General features: G+C 35.8%; 1 protein-coding gene across 29 annotated transcripts in view; it reads right to left on the bottom strand.

Annotated features, from left to right (window-relative positions):
- The window catches only part of CLASP2 (cytoplasmic linker associated protein 2), a 184,055-nt gene that overhangs the window by 127,407 nt on the left and 44,432 nt on the right, over nt 1-12,216 (bottom strand). The gene's annotated exons all lie outside the window — the stretch shown is intronic.

Genomic DNA, 12,216 nt, shown 5'->3' with positions numbered 1-12,216 from the left:
TACTTCCCACCTTTGCCCTTTTGAGCTTGTTTTCAAAATAATGTCCTGAGTTGAACGAAGTCACACCACCATTGCTCAAAATCCTCTTATGACTCCATAAAAAGGCCTACCAGTACTTCAAAATCTGCAAGATCTTAGATACTATGTAGTTCTCTCTCCAACATGACCCAACTTGCTGCTCTCCATCTTTTGCTCCAATCCAGCCTCACCAGTCTTCTTGCTGAGACTCCCAAGAGGGCCTCTGCACTTGTTCCCTTTGCCTAGAATGCTCTTCCCCTCCACAGCTGCCCTATTTACTCACCAACTTCAGAACTTTATTCTTCTATCTCTTTCCCAATGAAGTCTTCTCTGGATACTAAAATTATAAACTTTCCAACATCCTGACACTACTGATCTATTCCCTACACCTCCCTGCTTCATTTCTCTCCTTAGCAATTACCTCTATATATTTTACCTTGTTTATTATCGGACTCTTTCCACTGAAATGTATTATCTATTAGAGTAAGAAGTTTTGTCTGTTTTGTCCACTGCCACAACTATGCCATGTGGAACAATGCTTAGAAGGACCCATTTCATAGTATGGAGACCTTCAGTCTCCAGGTTACTGAAACAAAACTCCAAAGGCAAACAACTATAAACACTCAATAGAATAGACATTAAAAAAAAATCTTCTTTAAAACAGTAAGTACCTGACAAAATAGTAAGAAACAGGGGACAGAATCAGTACATATGAATTTCTATTCTGAAGGTCTTGTGAGGCAAAGGAACAGATTTTGAAGCCCACATAAAAAAGATATAGAGTCTAATAGGATATTGTTCCCACTGAAAGCTGGTATACCAAACAACTATACTATCAAGGTTAAAGGGAACCATAAGTAAGTCCTTATCTTCTAATGGCCTTTTATTCTTTTCCAATTTTTCTCAAAAGAGAGCAACAGAGAAGTAAATCAAAAGGAGTGCTTGATTAAGGTCAACTGCTTGGACAGTCAAGAGAGTCAAGCCCTTGGAACTTAGCAGGCTCACGCTGGTAGTATTCCTACTCCCACGCAAAAGCCAAGGCAAATGCAAAATTTTCCTGGGATAAAGTCTCTGGCCTCATATTACGTGCACAAATAATTTTTGAGAGGTCACTTGGCATGACAGGAAACAAGACACCAAGAGCAAGAATAATCAGAGATAGATAATAGGAACAGATCCACTAAAAATCCTAGAGTTATCAAGCATAGACTACAAAAGCTTTACTAGACAAACTTGAAAATAATTTCAGGGATCAGAAAATTTAAAGAGGGGCGCCTGGGTGGCTCAGTCGTTGGGCATCTGCCTTTGGCTCAGGTCATGATCTCAGGGTCCTGGATCGAGCCCCGCATCAGGCTCCCCACTCCATGGGAGGTCTGCTTCTCCCTCTCCCACTCCCCCTGCTTGTGTTCCCTCTCTCGCCGTGTCTCTCTCTGTCAAATAAATAAAATCTTTAAAAAAGAAAAATTTAAAGAGTAACAGATTTAAAATTTATTTATTAGAGAGAGAGCGTGAGAGCATGTGTGTGTGAGCGGAGGAGGGGCAAAGGGAGAGGGAGAGAGAATCTTCAAGCAGACTCCCTGCTGAGCATGGGGCCCAATGCAGGGCTCAATCCCAGGACCCTGAGATCATGACCCAAGCCGAAACCAAGAGTCAGATACTCAACGGACTAAGCTACCCAGGTGTCCCAAAAAGTGACAGATTTTTAAAAAGACCAAACAGAACTTCTAGAAATAAAAATATAATGACTGAAATTTAAGTTCAGTGGGCAGACATGACAGATTAGATACAGCTGAAGTGAACTGGAAGATAAATCAGAAAAAAATCACCTGGGATACTTATAGTAGGTGCTTTAATATTTACTGAATAAAAGAGGATTAAATGCAGAAAGCATGATTATGTTGACACCTTTGTTCTCACTCCAATGTTTCAAAAAGAAATTACTATGGTTTGGTGCAGAAAATGAACAAGATGAACCTATTAAAAGGTAGTAGAGGATAAAAACTAATAAAGTGGCAAGCTGCAGTGGTTATGTGTGTGATGGAAATGGAAAAGGAGGAGAAAGGAGAGTAGCTAAGGAGAGTGGGAGAAAAAGATGGAGATAACAAATAGGGAGGAAGAAGAAATAAAAAGAAGCCCAAGTAGAAGAAGACTCTACCTTTTGTTGCATTCATATAATAACGGGACACTTGTCAGCAAGCACTGAGAGATGACAGGCCCATAATCCCTTATCTGCAATGCCCGAAAGTCAGTAAATTCTAAGAGTCTATCTAGCTTTAGCATGTTTTGTCTTTTTTTTTTAACTCCAGTGTAGTTAACATACAGTCTTATATTAGTTTCAGCTGTACAACAGTGATTCAATAATTCTATCCATTACTCAGTACTCATCATGACACATGTACTTTTAATCCCCTTCACCTATTTCACCCATCCCCCCATTCACCTCCCTTCTGGTTACCATCAGTTTGTTTCCATTGTTAAGAGTCTGTTTCTTGTTTGTCTCTCTTTTTCTTTGTTCCTTTGTTTTGTTTCTTATATCTCACATAGGAGTGAAATCATATGGCATTTGTCTTTCTCTGACTTATTTCACTTAGCATTATACTCTCCAGATCCCTCCATGTTGCAAATGGCAATATTTCATTCTTTTATATGGCTGAGAATCTTTATATATTAATGGATGCTAACTCTTTCTTGGATATGTCATTTGCAAGTATCTTCTCCCATTCCAGAGGTTGGCTTTTAATTTTGTTGACTGTTTCCTTCACTCTGCATAAGCTTTTTATTCTGATGTAGTCTCAACAGTTTATATTTGCTTTTGTTTCCCTTGCCTTAGCAAACACATTGAGAAAAATGTTGCTATGGCCAGTATCAGAGAAATTACTGCCTGTGCTCTTCTGGGATTTTTATGGTTTTTACGTCTCATATTTAGGTAGGTCCTTATTCCATTTGAGTTTATTTTTGTGTTATGGTGTAAGAAAGTGATCCAGTTTCATTCTTTTGCATGTAGCTATCCAGTTATCCCAACACCATTTGTTGAAGAGATTTGTCTTTTCCCCCCTGCATATACTTGCCTCCTTTGTCAAGGATTAATTGACTATAATCATGGATTTCTGGGCTCTCTGTTCTGTCCCACTTATCTATGTGTCTATTTGTGCCAGTATCATATTGTTTTGATCACTACAGCTTTGTAGTGAATCCTGAAATCTGGGACTGTGATACCTCCAGTTTTGTTCTTCTTTTTCAAGATTGCTCTTTGGGGTCTTTTGTGGTTCCATACAAATTTTAGGATTGTTTGTTCTAGTTCTGTGAAAAATGCTGTTGGTATTTTGATAGGGATTGCATTAAATATGTAGATTGCTTTGGATAGTATAGACATTTTAACAATACTTGTTCTTCTAATCCATGAGCACAGACTATCTTTCCATTTGTTTGTGTCATCTTCAATTTCTTTCATCAATGTTTTATAGTTTTTCAGAGTACAGGTCTTTCACCTCCTTGGTTAAGTTTAATACTAGGTATTTTATTATTTTTGGTGCAACTGTACATGGGACTGTTTTCTTAATTTCTCTTTCTGCTGCCTCATTATTATTGTATAGAAATGCAACAGGTTTCTGTACATTGATTTTGTATCCTGTGACCTTACTGAATTCATTTATCAATTTTAGTAGTACTATGATGGATTCGTTCAGGTTTTCTATATATAGTATCATGTCATCTACAAATAGTGAAAGTTTTATTTTTTCTTACCCAGTCTAGATGCGTTTTATTTCTTTTTCTTGGACTTCGAGTACTATGTTGAATAAAAGTGATGAGAGTGGACATCCTTTTCTTATTCTGGATCTTAGGGGAAAAGATCTGTTTTTCACCACTGAGTACGATGTTAGCTGTGGGTTTTTCATATATGGCTTTTATTATGTTGAGGTATGTTCCCTCTAAACCTACTCTGTTGGGAGTTTTTATCAAAAATGGATGTTGTATCTTGTCAAATGCTTTTTCTGTGTCTACTGAAATGATTATATGTTTTTATTTATTTATTTATTTGAGAGGAGCAAGGGCAAGTGAGAGCACAAGCAGGGGGTGCAGCAATGGGAGAGGGAGAAGCAGGCTCCCATGAAGCCTGATGTGGGGCTCAATCCCAGGACCCTGAGATCATGACCTGAGCCAAAGGCAGATGCCTTACTGACAGAGCCACTTAGGCGCCCCTGATCATATGGTTTTTAAACTCTCTCTTGTTGATGTGATGTACCATTGTTGACTGATCTGTGAATACTGAACCACCCTTACATCTCAGGAATAAATCCCACTTGATCATGGTGAATGATTTTTAATTTATTGGTGGATTCGATTTGCTAAAATTTTGTTGAGGATTTTTACATCTATGTTCATCAGCCTGTAGTTCTCTTTTTTTTTTGTAGTGTCTTTATCTGGTTTTGGTATCAGAGTAATGCTGGCTTCATAGAATGGGTTTGGAAGCGTCCTTCCTCTTCTATTTTTTTGGAATAGTTTGAGAAGAACAGGTATTAACTTTTCTTTAAATTGTTATCTTTTAAAATTCATTTGGTAGCAAAATCTAAACTGATCTGAACTTAGTTTATGGCAAAACGTGAACTGACATGAGGCTATTTATTGTTTTTACTTCACTCATTGTGAATTTGCATATATTTAACTGTAAAAATATTAATGTGCTTGTTAATAAGGTGCAGCCCCAGACCCAGCTGAAGTTGTTGTATCATATATGGTTATGACCATTACTTTTCTAAAATCTGACCTACTCAGAATTCCAAAACATAGCTGGTCCCCAAAGTTTCAGATATGAACTGTAAATTTATATTACCATAATCAAATCCCTTCCCTTTTTTCTTTTTCCCTTCAAAGGAAAGCCATATATTCAAATGGCTATTCAAATTTTTCACTTCACTTTTATGGGTACATGTGTTCCCAAACCTGAAATTTCTGCTTCTGAATTCACATAAAGGATGAAAAACTCCTCCATTCTTACATGCCAAACAAAAGAGAAAGCCAAAACTTTATATCCTATCTCATTTAAAAAATTCATTTTGTGTGGCTTTCCTTCAATAAATCAACTAGTTCAGAAAGAAGAACCCACAACACCATAGATCTTCATGCACAAATATACTGTTTCATATTAAGTAGCTTCTTATACCAAAGTTCCTCTTTTCTCTTGAAGCTATATCCTTCCTTATTCTAATTAAAACAATGAGTAAGAGGACTCTGGATTCCTGAGTGGTTTTACCCTCTTACATATCTAACAATGACCATGGTTCATATGTAACAGATAAATTAGTAACTGAGATTAGGAAACAATAATCACTATAAGCTATGGTACCACAGGTGTCTCAGAAAACTCAAGTTTCAATTGCCTACACTCCTCATTCTGCTTTTACAACAGAATACTCTCCTTGGCTTTCCTCTGACCTCAGAGGTCCCTCTAGCTCAGTCTCTTTCTCCTTTATCCAATCACTAAATGTTGAATATCCTCCTTCTCTCCAGACTACACACTTTCTAAATGTCTTCACCCATTCTCAACAGTTTAAAACATCTATATGCTGACAACTCTCAAATGTTTGTCTCTAGCCTATACCATCTCTGAATTCCAGACATAAATATTCAACTGCCCTACTAAACATCTCCCCCATCCATAGATATCTCAAAGGTATCTCTAATCTGACATATGTAACCTAACACCAACACCATCTTCAAACCTGTTCTCTGTTCTCCCTAAATCTACCTCTATCCCAGTAAATGACATCACCATCTATTTAGCTACTCAAGCTCATGATATAGGAGCCGCATTCCAAGTTCTCTGCCCCACACGGATCACGTATTAATAATTCTTGTTGTATGTAACTCCAAATTATATCTCAAATCCACCTAATTACACTTTACTTCTGGTGCCATTCCTAATCTAAGACCAGACCAGTATCTTCTCTTCCTATATTGCTCCAACAATTTTTTTTTTTTAATATTTTTTATTTATTTGACAGAGAGAGACACAGCGAGAGAGGGAACACAAGCAGGGGGAGTGGGAGAGGGAGAAGCGGGCTTCTCACGGAGCAGGGAGCTTGATGTGGGGCTCAATCCTAGGACCCTGGGATCATGACCTGAGCTGAAGGCAGACACCCAACGACTGAGCCACCCAGGGCCCCGCTACAACAACTTCTTAACTGGTCTCCCTGCTTCCATTCTCGACCTTCCAAACCCCATAGTAGACAATGAGATCATCTAAAAATGTAATTTGGACCAGTGGCTGCTAAAACTGTTAAATGAAAGGCTGATGGGGAACTTTATAAAGAACAGATCAGGCTAACAACACCTGAACCCACTGTTCAATATTAATACACACAAAAAAGGACAATCAGGCACTGCATGGCTTCTGATAAAATTGCATAATACCACCTATAAAAATGTGTACCAAAAACCGCCCAAGAAACAGAAACAAAAAATTAGACCTGATTCTGATCAAGCCATTAGCAGAATTTTTAATTTTCAGGAAATAAAGGGGATATAAAAACCTTTAAAACAAAAACATAAAATCACCATGGCAATGTAATCATCAAAATCTAGTATGTGGGAAAACTTTACCTGATAGATATATTTTTTTGTCAACAAATAAGTGGCAAGAGGAGAAAAAGAGAGACAACTGCTACAGATGAATAGAGCATTAAGCGATATATCAACCAATTACAATGGTGAACCTTGTTTGAATTAAAATTCAATTTGTAAAAAGGTATTTAGGAAACAACTGAGTAAATCTGAATACTGAATATTTGATACTAAGGGTTAATTTTTTAGGTGTGAAAACTGGTTGTCAATAAAATATTTCCTGGTAACAAACAAACTTCTATTGTCTTTTAATTTATTTTTTTAAAGATTTTATTTATTTATGTGACAGAGACAGACAGACCGAGAGAGGGAACACAAGCAGGGGGAGTGGGAGAGGGAGAAGCAGGCTTCCCATGGAACAGGGAGCCCGATGTGGGACTCGATCCCATGACCCTGGGATCATGACCTGAGCCGAAGGCAGACACTTAATGACTGAGCCACCCAGGCACCCCCTACTGTCTTTTAAAAAGTTCTCTAACTGCCTTTTTAAAAAGATGTTTTACTTTACTTTATGTGTGAGTGCATGTGCATGTGCGTCTACACACCCATACCCTGGTCCAGCATGATAGGTAGGGCTGGGGAAGACAGGTAGGGATACAGATGAATAAAGATTGGCTATGTACTGATAATTTCTTTAAGCTGGAGAGTAGGTAGTAATGGAGGTTTGTCACAATATTCTTTATTTCTGGGTATGTTTGAAATTCTTCTTTAAAAGAACTATGATAATTTGAATCACTTTGCTCTCTTGCTTAAAACGCTGTAATGGAACCCCAATAAAATTATAAGCACATCGTAAGACCACAGAAAATGAGGCAGGGCAAAGTATGTGAAATCAGCACCCAAAAGATAGCAAAGAATTCTCATAAAATGCAAATTAAAAGGATGGAAAGCTTTTGAAGAATAAAACCACAGAAAGCTGCAACTCAGAATTCTCAGAAGCAGACTGAAACAACAGTGAGGATTGATCTACCTCACAGAACGACGGAGAAGTGACACTCTCTAAGCCAACAAGTACAGGAATGATTTGCAAGGAATCACTGAAAACCTATGAAATGATTTCATCATTAAACTCTTCCCACCCCCAACTCAGAAAGCTCAATATTTTATATATAAGTATGCATGTGAGTGCGTGCACGCACATACACACACACTTCTGTAAAAATGGAACCACCAGAAAAGGGAAAAAAAGTTCTTATATAAACTTTTATTTGCTAAAATTAAAATTTAATGGAAGGATTAGATGAGAAAGTCAAGGAGATCCCCTAGAATACAAGGGAAAAGAGAAAGACATAAAACTTAGGTGAAGAGACAAAACATAATGGACAGTGAATCAACATACGAGGTTCAATATCTAACTGGTAACAACTCCGTAACGAGAGACTAAAGCTAATGAAGGGGAGAAACTTATCAAAAAAAATAAAAGAGAAGATTTCTCAGAGCTGAAGAAAAATCACAAGCCTTCAGAAGTAAAATAATTGAACAGTAAACATTTAAAATGTATTCAATTTAAACTAAAACAAAAAAGTTCAGTAAATGACTAGAAATTAAAAATCCAAATGCTTCAAAATGGCCAAATTTTAATATTCACATAAAGATGCTGTGTTTTCAGCAGCACAGTTAATCTTAAATTGTTAACAATTTTATTTAAAAAAAAATAAAGTCCATCTCATATAAAGTTTAAAAGAGACCAAGAAATTTCATAAAGTCTCTTAGAATTTCTAGGTAGTTATTAACTCACTAGTTAAAAAACCTACTTGAAGACTTTTATCCTTTTCTTTAAAGGAGCCCATTAAAAATTTAAGACCTTTGATAGTTCAATGAAGGGGGAGACACAATTTAAACCATTACTTGGTATTAATAAAATTAAAAACAACATATTTCACAACAGCCATAATATCAAAGTAAATAATAAATGATGCTCATAATAAGGCTTATTTATCTATTTATTAAAAGATTTTTTATTTATTCATTTGAGAGAGACAGAAAGAGCGAGTGAAAACATAAGTGGGGGGGAGGAGAAGACTCCCCACTGAGCATGGAGTCTGCTGTGGGGTTCAATCCCAGGACCCTGAGATCATGACCTGAGCCAAAGGCAGGTGCTTAATGGACTGAAACACCCAGGCGCCCCAATAAGGTTTATTTAGAACCTTCACAAAAACTAGTCATTTTGGGTAAATCTTCATGACAACTATACTTGGTCATAATAGCTGTCAAGAACATCAACTATACATTCTACATGTACCAAAAAATAATGTAAACCATTTCTTGAAGACTCAGGTTCATTAGCAACTTTATGTTGGAGGATATGTTGCTACTGGTGCCCCAAGACCTTGCACCCAAATGGGTAAACGGAGCCTGTTTCAAGAAGGCTGAGATTTTTGATCTTAGTGCCCACTACTACCACCTATATTGCTGAATGCCCAATCTTTTGTCCCTTATAAATTTACTTTTTCTTCTTACAGACTGTTTGTTTTCCCCATTATCACTGCTTCCAGAAAAAAAGTTCGGCCTTTTTGCCACTAAGTTAAAGGGTTGCCTTCTTTCAGTGATTTGTGTTAACCCAATTCTAGCATAGCACATAGAATATTCAAGGGTACAGAAGAGGAGATATCTACTCAGCACTAATTTCTTGCTATTGTTCCCTTCCCACCAAATCAGTAGTGATATGACCACTCCAAATCAAGAGTGGTCTAGAAGGCTTCCCTTTGGAAAATCAAGGTTATATCATCACTTACATACGTTTTTTTTAAAAGATTCATGTTTGGAAGAATAGACTGTGTTGAAATGTTACAAGTGTAGAAACAATCTATTTGCAACAAAACCTTACTTCTTTCCAGCCACTCTGCAGTGTAACAACAAAAGGCCAAATTCCTCTCATGAGCTTTTGAGGCAGATTGCAGGGCTCAGTGCCACATAATAATCCTACAGGTTTTTAACTCTATCTGATTTGACTGCCCAGAGCTACTTCACAATCATCTGACTACTTGGTTTTATATTCTTGGGTAAGAATAAAGAAAAGGAGATACAGGAAATACAAACAGAAAAGGAAATACAAATAATCAAACATTTGAAGATGATCAATCTTATTGGTCAGCAGAGATGTTTTTAAAAGGGTGAGATATTTTTCACCCCTTTGACAGGCAAATTTTAAAAATAATAATAGCAAGAACTGAAAAGAATGCAGGGTAACAGGCACTGATGGTGGGAATATAAGTGGTAAAGCCTCTTTTGGAGGAAATTAGCTACAACTAACACAATTTGAAATCAATAAAAACTTAAGATACAGAAATTCTACTTCTAGAGTATTTTAAGAAACATATATGTGTATACACACACACATTATTTGTAGGAAGGTGTTTCAGAATAATTTATAAAATTGTATGGGATTAAACAACCTAAAATTCTATAGAAGAAATGGTTATGATACATCCATACTATGGAACGTTATGCAACAGTTCAAACAAGACAGTTACACATGAGGACATTAAAAAAAGAAAAAAAAAGAAAAACTCTATGCCACACCAAGTAGATGTAGCAAATGGCAAAAATACTTTCAGAGCAATATCATTTATGTAAACACAATAAAAACAAAACCATTTATTTTGATACTTAATGTGCATGTAAGGGACAGTAAAAGGTATGCAAAGACAGAATAAAAGTGTTCACCTCTGTTTATATCTGGACTTGAAGGAGGTTCAGAGGGAAATTTATCTGCATTGTTTGAATTTTGAAAAGAAGGTATTTGTTAATTAAAATCAAAGAATAAGAAACAACACAGGTTAGGAATAACAAAACCCATTTGTTTTGTTTTGTTTTGTTTTATAATCCATTTGTTACACATGTACACCTGATACTAGTATAGTATATGTGTACTACATGTGAGAAAGACTAATATACAGAAGTATATATGAAACTGTTAAAAACTACAAATCGCAGGATGACCTGTTACTATGTATTTTACTGTTTAGATATCCTACTTTTATTTTTTAAATTAACTTTTTTAAAGTAAACTCTATGCCCAACATGGGGCTCGAACTCACAACCCCAAGATCAGGAGTCTCATGCTTTACTGACTGAGCCAACCAGGTGCCCCTGCTAGATTTCCTATTTTTAAATAAAAGTGTATTACTATAATTATCAATAACATCCAATAAAAGTATTTCCATTTTGAAGAACAGAAGGAGCAGTAAGGTTACCTTCTGAACTTCACAGAAGGCTGTTACTTTGATTTTTTAAAATTAGTACATTCCTAAGTAGTCTGAATGTATTTATGCATTGCTTGGAAAAAGAAAACTAAATATACACTAATAGTCATCAAATCTATGTTTAAGAAAGAAGAAAATCTGGATATGGCCCCAATCAAATGCAACATTTAGAGTCACCTGTAAACTATGGTTTAAAACATAAATAAATATATAAACTTGGCAATGCTCTTAAGTATATGAGAACTTAATTTGCTAATTTTGATGGATTTTGCCTTAAAAATTAGTAGTTAAAATTATTTCCAAAAGGACATATAGAACAGTTACGTATATTCTTGGAATAAACCATCACAATACCAAAACAAAATATACTATCATATTTCTATTAACATGTACATAACAGTTTAAATGACTATTTACCAACATCATCATTTTGGTACATTTGCATCCCATTCCTCATAGTCCCAAGGGGACAAACTCCTGAGAGAGAAGTCATTATATCGTCATAAGGAAGGATAAAACTGTTAGACTTAAAACTTCCAAATACAGACCAGTCTTAAGAACCTAGTGAAAAATACACATAATATTTTTAAGGAACTTTAAGTACCCTTTCATACATGTCTCTGGCATTGATATTATAAAATATACCTCTCTAAGCATATTAACAAAAGCTTTAATAATGAAAAAAGAACCACGCTCAGGTAGTTAAGTGTTATGAAGGACAATACCAAATGCAACCTGAGGCTCCAGATTTGCTTCTGGTTTGCTCTCTGTGCCTAGATCTAGGACTTATCATAGCAGCAAGCCTCAGTTTCCCAATCTGTGCAATGGAAACACCAAAATACTCTGTACACTTCATATAGTTATTTGTACCTAAGGAGTTAATGTATACTAAGTATACTAAAGTGCTTTGGAACACTATAAAGCACTATAGAAATATTTAAAAATATATTATAATAAAACACTAGCAAAATCAATTTTTAATAAAATTATACCCTATATAGGACTTGTAAAAGGCAATATTTTCTAGAAAACTATTTACTAAGGACACTGGCAAATCACAAACATATTAATTAAAATAGTGTCTATGGCAAGCCATTTTGCTTCTTTAAATACTTTATTACCACAAAATTCTACTTGTTGTCATATACAACATGAAAGATGACAAGCTTGCTAACCAAACCTTCCTGCCAAAAAATCTGTCATTCTTCTAAGAGCCACATTCCATATTCTTTCTTCAAAGCTTTTGCATATATTCCATATTTCTTCCAATAGCCCTTCATATCCACTACCAAAGACTGAGGGCTTGCTTGGGTTGCAAGGTAAATTGGCATATTTGCCAGATCTCGTATAGACATATCAAGTAGAAAAGGAT

The sequence above is a fragment of the Mirounga leonina genome, unplaced genomic scaffold (genome assembly GCF_011800145.1).
Source record: "Mirounga leonina isolate KUSES-001 unplaced genomic scaffold, KU_Mleo_1.0 Mir_115, whole genome shotgun sequence".
NCBI classification, from domain to species: domain Eukaryota; kingdom Metazoa; phylum Chordata; class Mammalia; order Carnivora; family Phocidae; genus Mirounga; species Mirounga leonina.
This window is presented reverse-complemented; position numbering and strand designations above follow the sequence as displayed.